Raw genomic sequence first — 23,321 nt, 5'->3', positions numbered from 1 at the left:
GATGGATCTTTCTGAAAGCAGAGAATATCAGAAAGATGTTTACCTGTGCTTTATTGACTATGCAAAGGCTTTTGATTGTGTGGATCATGACAAGCTATCGACAATATTTCAAAGTATGAGTATTCCGGAACACTTAATTGTGCTCATGAGGAATCTGTACCTGGACCAAGAAGCAGTTGTTCGAACAGAATATGGGAACACTGAATGGTTTCAAATTAAGAAAGTGCTACAGGGTTGAGTTCTTTCAACATGCTTATTCAACCTGTATGATGAGCAAATCATCTGAGAAGCTGGGTTATATGAAGAAAAATATGGCATCAGGATTGGAGGAAGACTCATTAACAACCTGAGATATACAGACGATACAGTCTTGGTTGCTGAAAGTGAAGAGGACTTAAAATACTTACTGATGAAGATCAATGACCACAGCCTTTGGTATGCATTACATCTCAATGTAAAGAAAACAAAAATCCTTACCACTGGATCAATAAACATCATTCTTATCAATGGAGAAGAGACTGAAGTTGTCAAAGACTTCATTCTTCTTGGACCAACTATTAACACTTACGGAAGCAGCAGTCAAGAAATCAAATGAAAGATTGCATTATGACAATCTGCTTCATAGGACCTTTTTAAAGTGTTGAAGAGCAAAGATGTCAGCTTGAGGACTAAGGTGCTCCTGACCCAAGCCATGGTATTTTCAATAACCTAATATTCATGTGAAAGTTAGACTGTGACTAAGGAAAATCATAAAAGAATTGATTCTTTTGAGTCATGGTGTTGGAGGAGAATATTGAAAGTGTCATGGGCTGCCAAAAGAACAGACAGATCTGTGTTGGAAGAAGTGAAGCCAGAGTGCTTCATGGAGGCCAGGATGATCAAACTTCTCTCATACACTGGTGGTCATATTGTCAGGAGGGACCTGTTGCTGGAGAAGGATATCATGTTTGGTAAGGTGGAGGGTCAGAGAAAAATAGGAAGACCCCCAGCAAGATGGAGATTGGCAAAGTGGCCGCATCAATGGACTCAAGCATGGCAACCATTGTGAGGTTGGCCCAGTAGACTGGACAGTGTTTCTTTCTGTTGCGCATAGGGTCTTTCTGTTGTGCATAGGGTCACATAACAACAACAACAACATGTGAAAAATAATGAATGATGCAGAAAGCATCAACAGAAGATGGAAGGAATACACAGAAAGCATCAACAGAATATGGAATGGTTGATATTCACATATATCAAGAGGTACCATATGATCAAAAATGATGTTACTGAAGGAAGAAGTCCAAGCTGCGCTGAAGGTATTGGTGAAATACAGGTCTTCACTAATTTATGGAATACAAATTGAAATGTTTCAATCAATTGATGTAACACTGAAGGTGCTCACTAATTTATGCCAAGAAATTTGTAGTACACTACCTGGCCAACTGTTTGGAAGATATATGTATTTGTGTTTATTCCATTCAAGAGAAGTGACCCAATGGAAAACAGAAATCACCGAACAATATAATTCATATCACATGCAAATAATATTTTGATGAAGATAATTTAAAAAATGGCTGCAACAGTACAGAGACAGGGAACTACCAGAAATTCAAACTAGATTCAGAAGTGGAAGTGCCATTAGTGATATCATTGCTGACATCAGATGGATTTGCGTTGAAAGCAGAGAATACTAGAAAGATGTTTACCTGTGCTTTATTGACTATGCAAAGCTTTTAACTGTTTGGATAATGTCAAACTATGGATAACATTGCAAGGAATGGGTGTTCCAGAACACTTAATTGTGCCCATAGACCAAAAGGCAGTTGTTCAAAGAGAACAAAGAGATACTGAATGGTTTACAGTCAGGAAAGTGTATGCCAGGGCTGTATCCTTTAGCCATACTTATTCAATCTGTATGCTGATCAACTAATCTGAGAAACTGGATTATATGAAGAAAAATATGGCATCCGAATTGGAGGGAGACTCATTAATAGCTTGTGATATGCAGATGATACAACCTTGCTTCTTAAGGTGAACAGAACATAACATACTTACTGATTAAGGTCAGTATGGATTACAATTCCTGTAAAGAAAACAGAAATCCTCAGAACTAGACCACTAAATACCATCGTGATAAATGGAGAAATTATTGAAATTGTCAAAGGCTCCATTTTTCTTGGATTTGTTATCAACATTCATGGATGCAGCAGCCAAGAAATCAAACAATATATTACATTAAGCAAATCTGTTGCACAAGACCTCTTTAAAGTGTTCAAGAGCAAACATATCTGTTTGAGGCCTAAGGTGCCCTTGACCCAATATACAGTATTTTTAATTATCTCATCTGCATGTGAAAGTTGGACAATGATTAATAAAGACCATTGATGCATTGGAATTATGCTGTTGGAGAAGAATATTATGATGAACTGTCAGAAGCACAAACAGTTTGTGTTGGAAGAGTTATAACCAGATGCACCTGGAAGACAAGAATGTCATTACTTTGTCTTTCATACTTTGGACATATTACATGGAGGGGCCAGTCCTCAGAGAAGGACATCATGCTTAGTAAAATGGAGTATCCACGAAAAAGAGAAAGACCCTGATAAGGAGTACTGACACCATAGCAGCAGTCGGAATAAGATAACAACAATTGTGAGGATGGCACTGAATCCGGCAGTGTGTCACTGTGTTGTCTATAGGGTCACTATGACTTGGAACCAACTTGATGGCGCCTAACAACAATAACAAAAAAAATGAGATATAGTATAGTCCCTGGGTAGTGAAAACAGTTATTATGCAGAATTGATTACAGAAAGGTTGGAGGTTCTAGTGTAATCACTAATGCCTCAAAAGAAAGACCTGGTCATCTCTACTTTTGAAAAACCATTCATTAAAAACCCCATTTAGCACAGTTCTACTTTGACTCACATGGGGGTGCTATGATTCAGATTTGACTAATGCAGAAAATAGCACCAAAACATACTGCCCACAGCACTCTCTATTCAGCTGGGATCAATAATTCATTACATTGGCCACACAGAACTCAGACATCATACTCACAATTAAGGAGTTTGTTAGGGAAGTCAGGAGGTTTCAATTCAGGGTGCAATTCTTCCTGTCAGGACAGCCTCTCCTCTGGCATGCCCACAGGCAGGCCTTCTCTGCCCGAGTTCCTTTGCCTGGCTTCTACCCTGCTCCAGCAATGTTACAACACTCTTTTAGAGTTGCTGATGAATTATAAGAGAGTACAGCATTCCACCATAAGCCCCAGTCCAAAGGTTCTTAGCTCTAGATTTGTGGGTCAAAAACCCTATCTCCCTTCATTAAGTGCTTGGTGGCACCCCAGTGTGCAAGCAAGCCTCCTGACCAAAGTCCCTCCATTTTACTTGCTTTGTGGGAAGCCCACTTGTCTTACTCATGCTCTGGCTCTCGTTTCTGGTGATACTGCTACTCTGTCATTCCTCAGATTCATAGCTTTCTTTTCATGGGTGAAGGAGGTTCAATGAATCTCTTGGTCCAAAGGATGAGCTCCTCTTCTAGGTCTTCTTTTTTGATAGTAGTATAAGATATACACTCCTGCTTTTGATATGGTTTGTTTTAAATCCATGTTAGAGTTCTATTCTGTTACAGTCACAATTTTGTTAACCATCACCACTGAAACGTTGTCCTATCAACATCTCCCACTTTTTCTTATTCAGAGCTACAAGGAAAAAAATTGTTTGGTGGGAGTTATAAAGATTATTTATAGAAGAGTCATATGGAGTAATTCACTACACTATAACTTGACAGCAATTAAAAAGAATAACATGTAAATCTGTGAAACTTAGTGAGTCTCTCAATAAATGTTTTTGTTGTGTGTCATCAAGTCAGTTTCAACTCATTGTGGGGTATATAGGGTTTCAAGTGTTGCTTGGTGTTATTACTAAGAGCCATTGAGTCAGTACTGACTCATAGCGAACCTATGCACAACAGAACGAAACACTGCCCGGTCCTGGACCAACCTCACAATGGTTGCCACCCTTGAGCCCATTGATGCTGCCATATTGCCAATACATCTCACTGGGGTCTTCCTCTTTTTCTCTGATGCTCCACATTACCAAACATGATATCCTTCTCCAGTGACGGGTCCCTTCTGACAATATGTCCAAAGTATGAAAGACGAAGTTTGGCCATCCTGGCTCCAAGGAGCACTCTGGCTGCGTTTCTTCCAGCACAGATCTGATTGTTCTTTTGGCAGCCCATGGCACTTTCAATATTCTCCTCCAACACCATAACTCGAAAACATCAATTCTTCTACGGTCTTTCTTATTCACTGTCCAGCTTTAGCATGCATATGAGCTTATTGAAAACACCATGGCTTGGGTCAGGCATACCTTAGTCCTCAAACTAAGTCCTCAAACTTTTGCTCTTCAACACTTTAAAAATGTCTTGTGCAGCAGATTTGCCTAATGCAATACATTGTTTGAGTTCTTGGCTGCTGCTTCAATGAGTGTTGGTGGTTGATCCAAGAATAATGCAGTCCTTGACAACTTCAATATTTTCTCAATTGATAAGAATGTTGTTTATTGGTCCAGTGGTGAGGATTTTTGTTTTCTCTACATTGACTGATTGGAAGAGATCCATATTTGTGCCCATTCCAAAGAGAGGTGACCCAACGGAATGCGGAAATCATCGGACAATCTCTTTGATATCTCAAGCAAGTAAAGTTTTACTCAAGGTAATACAGAAATGGCTACAATCATACATCGACAGAGAACTTCCAGAGGTTCAAGCTGGATTTAGAAGAGGCTGTGGAACGAGAGATACCATTGCAGATGTCAGATGGATCTTGGCTGAAAGCAGAGAATATCAGAAGGATGTTTACCTATGCTTTATTGACTACACGAAGGCTTTCAATTGTGTGGATCATGACAAGCTATGGACAACATTGAGAAGTACCTGGTACATCTCCCATGTACGGAGCATGGGAACACTGAATGTTTTAAAATTGGGAATGGTGTGCGACAGGGTTGTGTTCTTTCACCATACTTGTTCAATATGTATGCTGAGCAAATAATACGAGAAGCTGGGTTCTATGAAGGAAAACGTGGCATCAGGATTGGAGGAAGACTTATTAACAACCTGAGATATGCAGATGATACAACCTTACTTGCTGAAAGTGAAGAGGACTTAAAATATTTACTGATGAAGATCAAAGAGCACAGTCTTCCATATGGATTACAACTCAATGTAAAGAAAACAAAAATCCTCACCACTGGACCAATAAACACCATTCTTATCAATGGAGAAGAGATTGAAGTTGTCAAGGACTTCATTCTTCTTGGATCAACTATCAACACTCGCGGAAGCAGCAGTCAAGAAATCAAACAATATATTACATTAAGCAAATCTGTTGCACAAGACCTCTTTAAAGTGTTCAAGAGCAAACATATCTGTTTGAGGCCTAAGGTGCCCTTGACCCAATATACAGTATTTTTAATTATCTCATCTGCATGTGAAAGTTGGACAATGATTAATAAAGACCATTGATGCATTGGAATTATGCTGTTGGAGAAGAATATTATGATGAACTGTCAGAAGCACAAACAGTTTGTGTTGGAAGAGTTATAACCAGATGCACCTGGAAGACAAGAATGTCATTACTTTGTCTTTCATACTTTGGACATATTGTCAGGAGAGAACAGTCACTGGAGAAGGATGTCATGCTGGGTAAGATGGAGGGTCAGAGAAAAAGAGGAAGACCCCCAACGAGATGGATCAGCCAGGTGGCATCATTGATGGCATCAAGTGTGGCAGCGGTGGTGGGGTTGGCCCAGGATTAGACATTGTTTCATTCTGCTGTGCATGGGGTCGCTATGAGTCGGTTCCAACTAGATTGCACATGACAACAACAACATTGAGATGCAATCCACAATGAAGGCTGTGGTCTTTGATCTTCATCAGCCACTCCAGACTGTTCGGCTTGTCCTTTCAAGTGGAAATTTCCCACCTCAGAAGATTCTGGATGGGGTTCAGGATTCCAGCTATGGACTTATGCAATGTAAAGGCTCTACAGGAAGCCTCCTCCACTGGGCAAGTTCTAGCTCTATTTTATGTATTCCAATCAATTATAAGCTGAAGACAGACTTACAAACTTTCTATGGTGATGTTTCTGGCTATTCTTTCTCTTCCTTTCAAGTGTCTATTTTATAATAGTAGGCAAGGGAAACCAAGATTCAAAGGACAGCCAAGTATCTTAACATTATTTCCCCTCTTTTACCCATTCAAACCATGTTTCAATCCCTGTATCCTAGAGCCCTGTTGTTCCAATGTTGTGCATACATCATTATTTACCTTTGTCCCACTTAGTCCATGCAAACCTGCCTAACTGTTCTCCCATCTGCCTTGTTCTTCAATCCCCCTCTCTCTTCTTGTCTATTGCTGCCCCCTACTGTACTCAAGCTATCCTGTGTCTATTTCCTACCCTGTGCTCCACCTTCCCCTCTGTCCTCTCAACCCACCACATACATCCCAGTAACTATAAAAAGAAATTCCCCCCCTTTTTGTGTGGGTTATTTTTCTTAATCTTTTACAATAATGGTCCTATGCAGTATTTCTCCTTTTGTGACTGACTAATTTCACTCAACATAATGTTCTCAAGGTTCATCCATGTTATGTGGTGGCTTGCAGCGTCCTTGTTATTCTTCAATGTAGCATAATATTCCATTGTGTGTATGTACCACAGTTTGTTTATCCATTCTTCAGTTGATGGGCACTTAGGCTGCCTCCATCTTTTTGCCTTTGTAAAGTAGTCCTGCTATGAACATTGGTGTATGTGTATCTACTCGTGTCATGGCTCATATTTCTTGTGGATAAATACCAAGTAGAGGAATTGCTGGATCATAAGGTATTTCTTTTTCCAACCTTCTGAGGAAGTGCCATATTGTCTTATAGAGTGGTTGGACCATTTTGCATTCCCACCAGCAGTGTAGGAGTGTCCTAGTCTCTCCACATCCTCACCAGCATTTATTGTCCTCTACTTTTTAAATCTTTGCTGTTATTGCTGGTGTGAGATGATATCTCATTGTTGTTTTGATTTGCATCTTTCTCTCTAATGGCTAATGAAAGAGCTCTGGTAGTGTAGTGGTTATGAATCAGGCTACTAACCTCAGGGTCACCAGTTCGAAACTACCAGCTGTTCCACAGTAGAAAGATGAGGCTTTCTGCTCCTGTAAAGATTTATAGCCTAGGAAACCCTGTTCAGGGTCGCTATGAGTCGGAACCGACTCCACAGCATATAACAACAACAACAAATGGCTAGTGATCGTGAACATTTTTTCATATGTTTGGATCTCCTTCTTGGTGAAGAGCCTGTTCATGTCCAGTGCCCATTTTTTAATTGGGTTATTTGTCTTTTTCCTGTAGAGGTGTTGTAGTTTCCTATATATTTTAGAAATGAGTCCCTTGTCTGATGTGTCGTTGCAAATAATTTTTTCCCATTCTGTGGGTTCCCTTTTTACTCTTCTGGTGGTCTTTTGATGCACATAAGTTTAAAATTTTTAGTATGTCCCAGTTATCTATTTTGTCTACTTTTGTTTGTGAAATTATAGTATGTGTATGCCCTGTATTAGAGCCCTCACATTTGTCCTTATTTTTTCATTGGTTCCTTTGTAATTCTGGGATTAAAGACATTTAGGTCTTTAATCCTTGCTGAGCTGGTTTTTGTATAAGGCATGAGGTAAAGGTCTTGTTTCAAGCTTTTGCATATAGCTTTCCAGTTCTACCAGCACCATCTGTTGAAGAGACTATCCCCTCCCCATGCAATATACCTAAGCACTTTGTAAAAAATCAGTTGGCTGTATGTGGATGGGTTAATTTCTGGAGTCTCAATTCTGTTCCGTTGATCAATGTATCTTTCATTGTACCAGTACCAGGCTGTTTAGACCACTGTTGTTGTTGATGTTAAGTGTCGTCAAGTTGGTACCGACCCATAGGAACTCTGTACAAGGTTTCCGAGGCTGTAAATCTTTATGGGAGCAGAAAGCCTCATCTCCTGCGGAGCGGCTGATAGTTTTGAACTGCTGACCTTAAGGTTCGCAGCTCGATTCATAACCACTGTGTAGTAAAATTTGAAATCAGGGAGTGAGAGTTTTCCAACCTTATTCTTCTTCATAAGCAGTGCTTTGCTTATCCTGGATCTCTTTCCTTTCCATATCAAGTTTGTAATTGTTTTTTCCATCTCTTTGAAGAATGTCATTGGAGTCTGGATTGGGATTGCATTATATGTGTAAATTGCTTTGGGCAGTATTGACATTTTCACAATGTTAACTCTTCCTATCAAGGACCATGGTATATATTCTTCCACTTTTGTAAGTCTCTAGGTTTCTTGTAGTAGTGTTTTGTAGTTTTCTTTGTATAGGTCCTTTGTTTCTCTGGTGACATTTGTTCTTAATTATTTCATCCTTTGGGCAGCTATTGTAAATGGTATTTCTTTCCTAATGTCCTTTTCAGCACTGTCATTATTGGTATAGAAGAATCCAACTGATTTTTGTTTGTTAATCTTATACCCTGCCACTTTTATGAATCTTCCAATGAGGTCTAGTAGCTTTTTACTGAGTCTTTGAGGCTTTCTATGTATAGGATCATATCCTCTGTAAATACAGTTTTATTTCCTTTTTACAAATTTGAATGCCTTTAATTTCTGTATCTTGCCTTATAGCTCTTGCTAAGACTTCAAATAATGTATTGCATTAGGCAAATTTGCATCACAAGAACTCTTTTAAGTGTTGAAGAGCAAAGATGTCAGTTTGAAGACTAAGATGTGCCTGACCTAAGCCATGGTCTGTTCAATAACCTCATATGCAGACAAAAGTTTAATAGTGAATAAAGAAGACCATAGAAGAATTGATACATTTGAGTTATGGTGTTGTAGGAGAATATTAAAAGCACCATGGACTGCCAAAAAAACAAACAGATCTGTGTTGGAAGAAGTACAGCCAGAGTGCTCCTTGTAAGCCAGGATGGTCTGACTTTGTCTCTCATACTTCAGACATATGGTCAGAAGGGACCAATTACTGGAGAAGGATATCCTGTTTGTTAAAGTGGAGTGTCATAGAAAAAGAGGAAGGACCCCCAATGAGATGAGTTGGCACAGTGACAGCAGCAATGTGCTCAGGCATACATAGCAAGGATTGTGAGGTTGGCCCAGGACCAGATAGTATTTTGTTCTGTTGTGCATGGGGTAGCTATGAATTGGTACTGACTTGATGGCACCTAATAACAACAACAATAAGAACTGTAATCATCTGAATGACACACAATTACAACAACAAAAATAATTTCTGCCACAATAAAAAACAAGTAAATATGAGGGTATGTCAAATATTACTCACACTCTGGTTTTATTAAAATGCCCATCCACAGCTGTTAACAATATTGAGTGTGCACGTGAAATGATGCTGTGGACAAGTGACAGTGGACCATGTGGCAAATAATTTTCAAATCAGCCATGGCTCTGCCTATGAAATAATTCGGTTTCGAAAAGGTTTTCTGAGTTGGGTACGAGACAAATCATGGAAGAGCATAAACATTTGGACATCTGCAAACAAAAGTTGGATTGCTGCTAATCAAGGAAGGTAAAAGTTTCCTAAAAAACCCATTACTGGTGATGAGACATGGATTCATCACTATGAGCCTGAGAGTAAATGGCAGTGTGTTGAATGAAAACATCCTGAATTGCTGACCAAGATAAAGTTCAAAAGTCAACCATCAGATGCTTGCTTACAGTTTTCTGGGATTCTCAAGGGTCAGTATTGGAAGACTGTCAGGAGAAAGTTTTCACTGTCAGCACTGCTCCTTATAGCTCACAAAAGAGTTGAAACCTAAATTTCAGATTATATGCACAGGACTACTATCCATAGAATTGTGAATTTGCATGACAATACAAGTCCACACACCTCTGCTTACATTGTTGACATTCTACAAAACTTCATTTTGAGGTGTTAAAAAGTGTTAAAGCATTTTCCCTATAGTCCTGATTGATCTTGCTCCAAGGAACTTTTATCTGTTTGTTCCCCTAAAAGTAGTCCTTGGAGGATGAAGAGTCACCTCTTAGAAGTGAAGAAAGCAGTGCATTCATTGCTTGAAGCTCAACCTAAAACATTTTTTAATAAGTTAATACAAAAGTTTGTAGACAAATGGAAAAAGTGTATTGAAAAGCATGGAGATTATGCTGAAAAATATTGCATTTGTCTAAAAGTTGATTAAAATAAACTGCCACTAGAGTGTGGAAATTTTTGACTAAATTGTTATAATAACAAAACACTGAGAATTATGAATTAGTTTTCAGGTCCCTGTTGTATCACTAATTATTCATTGGTCCTGATAATGGTAACTTAATTGCTTTGAGCAATCGGAACACATTATCTGAAATTTCCCTCTATATGTTCAATTCTAGGATCTGTATTTTAAAATACAGAGGAGTTGGAACAAATTATCTGAAATTTCCCTCTATATGTTCAATTCTAGGATCTGTATTTTAAAATAATGCTGCACAAGAAAAATGGAATTAAAAACAATCTCAGAAGTATATATTTTTCTCTGAAAGTCTCGACCCTTAAATTTATAATGGTTCTATGTTGGTGGACTATGGAAAATTCCCAGTTTGTATAGATACTGCTTATTAAGACATTTGTCACCATTGCAATTATAGCACAGTTTCTTTTCATGATGTCTAACTCACCCAGGCTGACCTTGGGTACTGTGTGAACATCCTACACTTGGGAATATACTGAGCCAGATGAAAGGAAACACTTTCCAAATCATAGTTAAGAAAATTCTTTATGAGAGGAGAAAAGGATATAGGCTGTCCCAGGATTACAAATGAGATTGGTTCCTAAGAGTTTCTGTAAGTTGAATTTCTAGGTAAGTCTGAACAGCTGCATATGGTTCTTATTTAACCTTCCTATAGTGCAAGGAAAGGAGCTCTGGTAGCGTAGTGGTTACGAATCAGGCTGTGAACTGCAAGGTCAACAGTTCGAAACTACCAGCGGTTCCGCGGGAGAAAGACGAGGCGTTCTGCTCCCGTAAAGATTTACAGCCTCGGAAACCCTGGGCAGGGTCGCTATGAGTCGGAACCGACTCCACGGCACTTAACAACAACAACAACAACAACAATAGTGCAAGGAAAGGCTCAAAGCCTTTTCAATGATTTAAAAGCTGTTCAAGCTGCAAGTGAAGGTGATTGTGATGAAGAATTTGTCTTGAGTTGGTTCAATGTTTTCAAAGTGAGCACAAATTAATATAACTTTAAAGGGTGAGTAGGAATTGTCCATAAACCAGACATTCCTAACTTGGGGACTTACAGTAATGATAGCTCTTACATTATCAGTGTGTAATCCAGATCAAGAAACAGAAGGTGATGGACTTCAGAATCCCCTGTGTCCCAACAATTACTCCTTGATTCCTTCCCAAAGGTAACCACCATTCTCACTTCTAACATCACACACTAGTTTTCTTTTGGGTCCTCATATACATGTAATCGGAGTCCTGGTGTGGCGCTGTGGGTTAATGCGCCAGACTGCAAAGCCATTTGAACTGCAAGGTTGCCAGTTCAAGCTCGGAAACCCTATACAGGGTTACTATGGGTCAGAACTACTCGATGGCACTTCACAACAACAACATACATGTAATCACAGTCCTGTGTGGCACTGCAGAATAATGCACTAGACAGGAGGATCATTTTAAGCCACCAGGTTGGCAGTTCAAACCCACCAGCCACTCCTTGGAAACCCTATACATGGTAGCTGTGAGTCAGAACCAACTCGACGGCACTTAACAGCAACAACATACATGTAATCACATAGTATACACTCTTTACGGCTATCTGTTTTGCTCAATATTCTATTTGTATTTAAGAATAAGCTCTCTGGTAGTCTCTTCATCAAACAGTCCTGGCAAAACTAGAAATCCATTTTCAGAAAAATGAAACAACAGTCATATCTCAAAACATGTACAAAACCAAACTCAACATGGATTAAAGATTTAAATGTAAAACCTAGAAGTATAAAGATGATCAATGGGAAACAGGGATAAATTTAGAGGCTCTAATACATGGCATAAATACACTGTCAAACATACTTAAAAACACACACAAACAGTAGAAGACAAAATACTTGGCTGGAACCTCCTAAAAATATGACACATGTGTACATCAAAAGATTTCTAAAATTTATAGAAAACTACAACACCTCTACAAGAAAAAGACAAACAACCCAATTAAAAAATGGGCAGATGATACAAACTGGCACTTTACCAAAGAAGAAAATCAGGTGACCAACAAACATAAGAATAAATGTTCACAATCATTAACTGTTGTTAAGTGCTGCTGTTGTTGTTGTTGTTATGTGTTGTGGAGTCAGTTCCGACTCATAGCACTGCTGAATCAGTTCCAACTCATAGGGACCCTGTATAGGGTTTCTGAGGATTGGCTGGTGGATTGGAACTTGCAACTTTGCAGTTAACAGTACAGTGCTTATCCTAAAGTGCCATAGCAGTACTCCATTAGCCATTGTTGTTGTTGTTAAGTGTCGTGTCATCATATCTGACTCATAGCAACACTCACTGTATTGAGTTTCAGAGGAACAGTTGGTGGGTTTGAGCTGCTGACCCTGTGATTAGCAGTTAAATGCTTATCCTACAGTCCCACATCAGAACTCCCTATTAACCATTGTTGTATGTGCCATTGATTTGGTTTTGACTCAAGTGACTCTGTAAGGTTTCCAAGGAGTGGTTGGTGAGTTTGAACCACAGACCTTGCAGTCCAGTGCTTATCCTACAGTACCACACATTAGCCATTAGAAAGATGCAAAAAAACCCCAACAAGATATCATCTCACCCCAGCATTAATAGCAAAGTTAAAAAACCCAGAAAACAACAAATGCTGGCAAGGGTGTGGAGAGACAAGCCCTCTTACGTTGTTGGTGGGATTGTAAAGTGGAAATAGTGTAGTGCTTCCTCAGGAAGTTGGAAATGGAAATACTGTACAACCCAGCACTCCCTCTATTTTGTATATATGTATACTCATGAAATAAGAGCCAGGACATGAGTAGATATATGTACACCAATGTTCACTTCAGTACTATTCACAATAGCAAAAAGATGAAGGCAGCCTAAATGCTCATCAATGGAAGAATGGATAAACAAACTTTGGTACATACACACAATGGAATACTGTGCAATGATGGAGAATAGCACTGAATTTATGAAACAACTCATAACATGGATGAACCAGGAAGACATTATGCTGTGTGAAATTAGTTCATCGCAAAAGGACAAATATTGTATGAGACCACTACCAGAAAAACTCAAGTAAATGTTTCAATGCCAAGGGAAACATTTCTTTCATGGTTTCCAGGGTAGGGAGGGAAGGGAGTAATTCACTAGCTAGAGGGTAGATACATGTTAACTTGGGTGAAGGGGAGGGTAATACACAAGAACAGGGAGGTTGGCAGAAGACTGTTGAAGACAGATGAAGACTCAGGAAACTATGCAAGGGAATAGAGGCAAATAGAACTATATAGACAACCTTGAAACAACATTGTTCTTTGGATAGATACATGGACAGATATACATGCTGAACTGGTATGGGAGAAAGAGTGGGAGTATATGCACAAATAAATAAGGGTTTATAAGAGGATATTTGTACATGTGTATTTACCTTTCCTGCAAACACAACTCTGAATGTGGTGAAATAGTAGGCAAAATGATGAAAACTTCGATATTATCAAGCATCATAAAGAATGACCTGGGGGCTCAGGACCATAGTCTTAGGAGGCACCATGGTCAATTGTCATAACATAGTCCACAAAGAAAATGTTCTGCATCCTACTTTGGTGAATAATGACTGGGGTCTTAAAAGCTCATGAAAAGTCATCTAAGGTACAGATATTGGTCTCTCCAAGTGTGGAAGAGAGAAGAGTAATAAAAATGGAAGATGCTTGGAATCAACTAGTCTAATGGACTGGTGGAACAGCTGCACATCAGTCACCACAACTCTGAGATCAGAAGAATTAGATGGTGCCTGGCTACCAATACCAACTGCTTTGAAATGGATCATATGAGAAGTTTCCAGATAGATTGTGAGAAAATGTGGAACAAAACTCAAAATTATAAAAAGAGACTGGAGTTACTGGTGAGAAAGAGACTGGAGGAATTTTGACCACCCACCCTTCAGGTCTGGACTAGAACTCACTCTTTTCAGTCAAACAATCCTGCGGTAGTGCTTACGGACAGTTCACTTTATTGCAAAGTAGGTTTGAACCACAAGGATGGTGGTTCAAACCCATTAGCAGCTCCTCGGAAATGCTAGCTATGAGGTGGAACCAACTTGACAGTACATAACAACAACAACAGATAGATATATAATGGGGACAATTACAGTAATAAGGTAGGCTCACTATGGAATGTTCAATCATTCAAGATCAATAGGGCAACATTTTCCTGAGGGCAAAGTTGAAAAGGGATAGGAAGGAGTTTGGAATGAAAATAGGAAGCACAGGGAAGAAGCGGGATGACTTTTGTAGTATGAGGGGAATTGTAATCATTGAGATGAAACAAAGTGTATAATGTGTTGACAATAAAACTGATGATATTTTCTGTAAACCTTTACTTAATTCACAACAAAAAGTGAAAAAAAAAAGATAAAAAGAATGTGCTCTGAATCAAACCACCTGATTTCAATTAGATCTGCTATTTTCTTATTCTATGATCATTGGAAAATATTCTTTCAGTGACTTGTTTTTTCAGTGCATAATGGTGATTATGCATGAGTGAAACCTACTTCATAGGGATGTTATGAAGATTGAGATGATAAACAACATAGTACAGTGGTGGGCACACAGTTAGTGCTCATATATTGTATTGTGATTGGCTGTGGTGAAGTGGGCTTCCAACTCTTGATGAGTCCATGCACATCTACAACGAGTCCAGGGAATGGCACAGAACAAAATGCTGCCCAGTTTTGTGCTACTCCCTAGACTGGTTGCAGAACTGTGGAAATCTGTAGGATTTTCATTGACTATTTTTCAGAAGCAGAAAACCAAGTCTTTCTTCTGAAATTTTTGCTGAAACCTGTTCAGCATCAGAGCAACATGCAAGCTTTGACTAACAAATGGAAAGTGACTGTGCTGAGGTTTATTGGCTGGGAATGGAACTCAGGTCTTCCACATGGAAAGTGAGAATTCCACAACCAAACTACCAATGCCCTCTGATAGTCATTATTGTTATTATTATTATTATTTATAGCAAGGGTCTTGTTCTTTTCTGACATTAATTTTTTCCTCTACAAATTTTTTTTCTTTTTCCTTTTTGGAGACTCATATTAAAAATCTCATTTAAAAGTAAATATGCAACCCAGGTTAAGGTCTGAATGTAGCCATTCTGATACTTGGAATGAGCAAATCAAGTAGATATCCTTCTTACTAGGCCATTTATTTTGAGTAGAGGTTTTTCTGTTTCAGGGTGCTTTATAACTGAACATAGTGATGTCTTAGTAACAATACACAAACTTGATAACAATTCCAGCTGTCACAATGATTAATTACTTTTCTTCTAACCCAAATATTGGAAGTTCTAAATACCCACTGACTCCACAGGTCAAGTCAAGAAAATTCTATGGGTTGGTTCTACTCTGTTACATGGGGCCCCTATGAGACAGAATCCGTTTGATGGCACTAAATAATAACATATCCAGGTATGCCATTTATGAAGTTCTTTGATATATCTTTTGATTTCCACCATCATCAAACACTGAAATGCTAGGAGTTTTATTAATCCAATTTTAAATGGAAGAAAATTGAGGTTCAGACTGAATCAATTGGTTTAAGTTCACATAGTTAGTGTAGAACGAGACTCAAAGAAATCTTCTTACCATAAATCCTGGATGTTCTCTACATATCACTTCACTAATTTCAGGAAGTCCACTTAAGTGACCAAAATTTGATCTTCTTGTTTTTGTTAAGTGTAGTCGATTTAGTTTCAACTCATTGCCACCCAAGTGTTGACTGGTGGGTTAGCAGTCCAGGGCTTATCCTATAGTGCTGCACCAGAACTCCATATATGTATATTAGAATGTCACCATGTGAAATATGAGCATAGTCAGATCCTTTAAAAAATGAAATGGAAGATTAGAAGCAAAACTGTCTCATTCTGGCTTTCCTCATCATCACAGTATAGTAATAATTTTGGTGTTATTTTTATTTATATAATGTTTTTAAGGTTTAGTCCAATTTTAGGTAGATTTTCACAGCTAAATTTAGACTTACCATGCCTATCATCCTCAACCTCACATTTAGTAACGATTTTATTGATACAGTCTTCAAACAAACAGCAAAGTCAAAGAGGGAGAAAATCTGCCAAAACTGGTGGGCTTGTGTAAAGAAAACAATCAGCTGATTGACTTAATGTCTCACTTTTCAGCTGGTTGTTATCATGGAGACAGATGAAGAGAGATTCCAGAGCCAAGTTCATCTCTGCAACACACTGGACAGAATCAAAAGCCTGGGAGGATACTGTATTCTTGGTGCCCAGAAGTCTAGCAGATGCAGACTTTGTCAAAATGTTGGGGGAATTAAACTCCAGATGTACAATGCTTTCCAGGAAAATATCTTGAATTTTTCAGCAAATTGAACAAGGAAACATCCCTTGAGAGAGTTCAGCTGTGCATACTCAAGCCAATCAACCTATTCTGCTTAACTGAGAAGTCAACTGACAAATGTTACTAACCAGCTGTTTGAAATGACAGAATGAGTGGCCAGTGAATCACTGAAGGTGAATAAGTAGTATAGGCCTTACTGCTTAGGGTGCCTCCCAAAATATCCACAATATTATTTTGTGTTTCTGTAGCTGATATAGGTTAATGAGGAAGGAGAATCTCAAAAGTGTACATCTGTGTGGTGGTTTTGTGCTGTTGAAACAGTTCTGACTTATAGCAACCCTGTATAGGGTTTCTGAGGAACAGCTGGTGAATTTGAACCACCGACCTTGAAGTTCAAACAACCTTATGGTTCAGTGCATTATGCCACAGCACCACACCAGGATGACCCTGCATAGTATTTCTAATGCTGTAGATTTGTATGGGAGCAGAACCCTTATCTTTCTCCCGCAGAGAAACTGCTGACCTTACGATTAGCAGCCCAATGCATAACCCACTAAGCTACTTATTTTCATATTAGATAGTAGAAAAGTGTGTATATAGGATGTTTGAAAAAAGCATGTATGATAACGTAAGCCAGAAGATTCATAGACTTATCTTGAAATATTGGAAGGTATAATTAAGATGTTATGTATTATTTTAGCATAAAATGAATTAAAAATGCTTTTCTATCATACAAAAATAAAATACTGACATAATGATCTTCTTAGATAGCCTGAAACACATTTAATGGCATGTTGCTTTATGAGTTTAAGCAAAACAGATATTTGAAAAGTTTTTCAAAGCTCGATTACCCTATTCTTTTGCTTTTATTGGTTAATAAAACTCTGTTTCATGGTAATTATTATTGAAGAGACATAAAGCAGAGCCAGGGATGCCAAGGCATCCACTTGTTGATATATACATTGACCTGCATTGTGTTTATTATGCCACTATGCTAGGTAGCATAGATCTACCTACCATGTAAAAAATGTGAGTTGTAGGGAAAAAATAAACCATCTACTTATTTTGTTGTTGCAATGATTTATTTTCACTACCTGTCAGTTTGTCATAGTGTGATGACGTGTGTGTTGCTGTGATGTTGGAAGTTATGCCATTGGTATTTTAAATAACAGCAGGGTCATCCATGGTGAACAGGTTTCAGCAGTGATGACAGGCCAAGACAGATTAGAAATAAAGAGAGGGCAATTACTTCTGAATGGTTAGCTACTGAAAACCTTATAAAAATGTACAGAACAACAAGGATCCAAAATATAGTGCTGAAAGATAAACCCCTCAAGAAGGAAGGTGCTCAAAATATGACTAGAGAAAAGTTGCCTCCTCAAAGAAGAGTTGACTTTAATGATATGGAGGGGATTACATTTTGGGGACCTTCTTTTACTGATGAGGCATAACTTGAAATGGGAAGAAACAGCTGCAAATATCTATCAACAGTCAGAATGTGTAATGTATGAAGTTGAAACTAGCAAAACTGGTAGTTGTTTGAAATGAAACAGGATATATAAAGATCGAAATCCTAGGCATTAATGAACTGAACTGGACTGGTATTGGCCATTTTGAATCTGACAATTATATGGATTACTATACCAAGAACAACAAATTCAAGAGGTATGGTGATACATTCATCATCAAAAAGATCATTTCAAGAGCCATCCTGAAGTACAATGGATGGCATATAACAACAACAACAACATGATGTATTTATCACAGAAAGCACTCTGTGTAAATGGAATTTAAAAGAAGCATTAGCATATTAAAATATATTAGTATAATGTTGTTGTTAAGTGCTGTTGAGTCGGTTTGGACTCTTGGCAACCCCGTATAGGGTTTCTGAGGAGCAACTGGTGAGCTTGATCAGCCAACCTTTCGGTTCAAACCGACTATGCAGTCCAGAGCATTAACTCTCAGCATCACACCAGGATTTCATATTAGTATAATACTTAAATATAATCATATTCAAGGAGCTCTGGTAGCGTAGTGGTTACGAATCGGGCTGTGATCCTTAAGGTCAGCAGTTTGATATTACCAGCCACTCTGCAGGAGAAAGATGAGGTCTTCTGCTCCCGTAAAGATTTAAAGCCTCGGAAACCCTGTACAGGGTCACTATGGGTCGGAACCAACTCAAAGGCACTTAACAACAATAACATAGTCATATTCAGCAGGAAAGAAAATATGCTGCTCCAAACATCCACTCTTTATTAGGTGGATTGTTGTTGTGAAGTGCCGTCGAGTCAGTTCTGACCCATAGAGACCCTGTATAGGGTTTCCAAGGAGCAGCTGGTGAGCTTGAACCATCAACTTGCAGTTCAAACGGCTTTGCAGTCTGGCGCATTTACCCACAGCACAACACCAGGACTCCGTATTATGTGGATTATCCTATGGTAAAGTTTCTTAAAGTTCTGGGTGGACTCATAGTTGTAGATTATAAAAGCTCTCACATGGAAAATATTGTGTACAACTTTCACAAATGACCTAATTTGCAGAAGAGGACATGGAAAAAGGGATATCATTGCTGATGTCAGATAAATATTGGCTGAAAGCAGAGAATACCAGAAAGATTACCTGTGCTTTATTGACTATGCAAAGGCCTTCGATTGTGTGGATTATGACAAACTATGGACAACATTGTGAAGTATCAGTATTCCGGAACAATTAATTGTGCTCATGAGAAACCTGTACATAGACTAAGAGGCAGTTGTGTTCAAGCAGAACATGGGAACACTAAATGATTTAAAACTAGGAAAGGTGTGTGACACGGTTGTATTCTTTCACCATACTTATTCAACCTGTATGCTGAGCAAATGATCTGAGAAGCTGAGTTGTATGAAGAAAAACATAGCATCAAGATTGGAGGAAGACTCATTAACAACTGGAGATATGCAGATGATACAAGCTTGCTTGCTGAAAGTGAAGAGGACTTAAAATACTTACTGATGAAGATCAAAGAGCGTAGCCTTCGATATGATTGCATCTCAGTGTAAAGAAAACAAAAATCTTCACCACTAGACCAATAAACAACATTCTTATCAAATGAGGAAAGATTGAAGTTGTCAAAGACTTCATTTATCTTGGATCAGTCATCAACACTCATGGAAGCAGCGTCCAAGAAATCAAACGATGTATATTGCATTAGGCAAATCTGCTTCACAAGACCTATTTAAAGTGTTGAAGAGCAAAAAATGTCAGCTTGAGGGCTAAGGTATGCCTGACCCAAGCCATGGTATTTTCAATAACTTCAAATGCATGTGAAAGTTGGACAGTGAATAAGAAAGATCATATAAACATTGATGTATTTGAGTTATGGTGTTGGAGGAGAATATTGAAAGTGTCATGGGCTGCCAAAAGAACAAACAGATCTGTGTTGAAAAAGTACAGCCAGAGTGCTCCTTGGAGGCTAGGATGGCCAGATTTCATCTCTCATACTTCTGACATATTGTCAGAAGGGGACCAGTCGCTAGAGAGGGATATCATGTTTGGTAAGGCGAGGAAAAAGAGGAAGACCTCCAGTGAAATGGATTGGCAAAGTGGCAGCATCAATGGGCTTAAGCGTGGCAACAATTGTGAATTTGTCCCAGGATTGGGCAGTGTTCCAGTCTGTTGTGCATAGTTTCACTATGAGTTGGTACTGACTCGATGGCATCTAACAACAACAGCAAAAATAGGGCAATGAAAGGTGAAGGTAACAGGTATGTTTTGTACTTTGCTTCAAATATTTAACAAACAATGAAAAATATATTCAAACATATATACATATAAGTTTATTTTAAATTTTGCAGATAGAAATATGTGTAGCTCACTATTTAAAATAACATATAACACTCCTTATTATCAATTCCAGATGCTTGGAATGTATTCATTGATTTTTGCAAAATATTTGTACCCCTAGTCAACCTATGTTGTTGTCGTTGTTAAGTGCCATCGAGTCAGTTCTGACTCATAGTGGCCCTGTATAGGGTTTCTGAGGAGTGGCTAGTGAGCTTGAACGACTGACCTTGCTGTTTCAGCTAAACTTGTGCTCAAGTCCATTAACCCACAGCGCCATACCAGGACTCCAGTCAACCTATGGTTATGTGCAAGGTATGAGCAGATGTAGGTGTGACATGAAGCTTGTTTGATTTTTTTCATTTTGTGAATCTAGAACATCATTCATCAATGTGTGACTTTTTTGGTGAAACATAATAGTTTTCAAATACTTGGATAATATTTTAGTTTTCACAATATCACTACTTCAGATATAATACCATTTTAATTGTAATCTACATAACTAACATTTCCTCCATCACTTTTTAATTTTATTTTAATCAACTTTTATTAAAGACAAATACATCATTTTTTGACATAATCTCCTTGTTTTTCAATACACTTTTTCCATATGTCAATGAGCTTTCATATTCTCTTATTAAAAATTGCTTTAGGTTGAGCTGAGAGTAATAAATGCACCTTTGATGAAGAAGTGAAGACAGCGGACATCCTCAAGGACTGCTTTCAGGGGACCAAACAGTACAATGGAGCAAGATCAGGACTATAGGGAGGATGCTTCAACACCTCAAAACAACAGTGTGGGCAGAGGTGTGTATATGTGCATTGTCGTGCAAGATCACAATGCCCTTGGATAGCAGTCCTCTGTGTTTAATCTGAAGTTTAGGCTTCAGCTCTTCAGTAATCATCTTCCTGTAATGAGCACTGTTAATATATGTATATGAGTCCTAGTGTGGCGCTGTGGGTTAATGTGCCAGACTGCAAAGCCATTTGAATTGCAAGGTCAGCGGTTCAAGCTCACCAGCTATTCCTCAGAAACCCTATACAGGGTTGCTAGCGGTCGGAATCGACTCGATGACACTTAACAACAACAGCATATTAAGTTTTTATTGTGAATTGAGTTTACATAGAAGAACATCAGTTTTACATTCATTATTTCATTGCAATGTTTACAATCTCCCTGCATCATCATTCAACAGTATTTGCTTCTATTCTCAGTGGTTTGTGTGTGTGTGTCGGGGGGGGGGAGTGGTGGTGTACACAAAATATAAGGAGTTTTGGTTACGAGTTGGGCTTCTAACCTCATAGTCAGTAGTTCGAAACTACCAGCAGTTCTGCGGGAGAAAGATGAGGCTTTCTGCTCCTATAAAGATTTACAGCCTTGGAAACCCTGTACAGGGTTGCTATGGGTTGGAACCGACTCGATGGCACTTAACAACAACAACATCAACAACAACAACACAATATATATATGTAATATATAATCATTTAAACAACCAAATGGCAAGCCTACAAACCTGCCTCCTGGCTGCCAGCACATAGCCTTTCTCTTTCCATGAGTTTAGAGTCCTCCATGTCCTCTATTTCTCCATGTCCTCATATCTGCCTCCATCTCTGGTATTGCTGCTTCTCTGGATAGGGTCCCACATTCCACTCATGCTCTTCTCCTTTAATGGTCCTACCTTCATCATTTTTTAAAGTATTAACAATCAACAAAACAACAAATCAAGTCCTGAATTTTTATTTTTATTTTTTGCTGGTTTCTATGAATTTTTATTTTTATTTTTTGCTGGTTTCTATGGTATAAATGACGTATACTAGGCCTCCAATTGGTTTATTCAATCTGTATGCTGAGCAAATAATCTGAGAAATTGAATTACATGAAGAAAAATGTGGCATCAGGGTTGGAGGCAGACTCAATTAGAACCTGTGATAAGCACATGATACAACCTTGCTTGCTGAAAGCAAAGAGGACTTAATGATGAAGATCAAAGACCATAGACTTCAGTATGGGATGCACCTCAATATAAAGAAAACAAAATTCCTCACCACTGAACCGATAAATAACACAAAGATAAATGGAGAAAAGATTGGAGTTGTCGAAGAATTCATTTTGCTCAGATCAACCATCAACACTCATGGAAGCAGCAGTCAAGAAACCAAATGACATATTGCATGAGAGAAATCTATTGGGCAAGACCTCTTTAAATCAAAAGCAAACATATCAGTTTGAGGACCAAGGTGCACCTGACCCAAGCTATTGTATTTTCAATAACCTCATATGCATATGAAAATAGGACAATGAATAAGGAAAACCTTAGAAGAATTGATGCATTTGAGTTATTGTGTTGGAGGAGTATATTAAAAGTTCCCTGGACTGCCAAAAGAACAAACAGATCTGTGTTGGAAGAAGTACAGAGTGCTCCTTGGAAGCTAAGATGGTCAGGCATCATTTCTCATAGTTTGGATAAGTTATCAGGAGGGACCAGTCCCTAGAGAAGGATATCATCATGCTTGGTAAAATGGAGGGTCAGTGAAAAAGAGAAAGACCCCCAAGGACATGGATTGGCACACTGGCAGCAGTAATGGGCTCAAGCTTGACACTGATTTTGAGGTTGGCATGGGATGGGGCCGTGTCTCATTCTGTTGTGCATAAGGTCACTGTGAGTTAGCACTGGCTCAAAGGTACCTAACAACGACAACAATTGGATAATATGGAGTATGTTTTCTGCTGTTGTTGTTAGCTGCTGTCAAGTCAGTTCCAACTCATAGCAACCTTTTTCACAATCCAATGCCATGCCATCCTTACAGTTGTTCTTATGTTTGGGCCCATTCTTACAGCCCCTGTGTCAATCCATCTTGTTGGAATTTATCTCTTTTTTTTTTTTTT

Source organism: Chrysochloris asiatica, unplaced genomic scaffold, assembly GCF_000296735.1.
Source record: "Chrysochloris asiatica unplaced genomic scaffold, ChrAsi1.0 scaffold00193, whole genome shotgun sequence".
Classification (NCBI taxonomy): Eukaryota; Metazoa; Chordata; class Mammalia; order Afrosoricida; family Chrysochloridae; genus Chrysochloris; species Chrysochloris asiatica.
The sequence above is the reverse complement of the archived record's forward strand: the minus strand, read 5'-3'. Positions refer to the sequence as shown.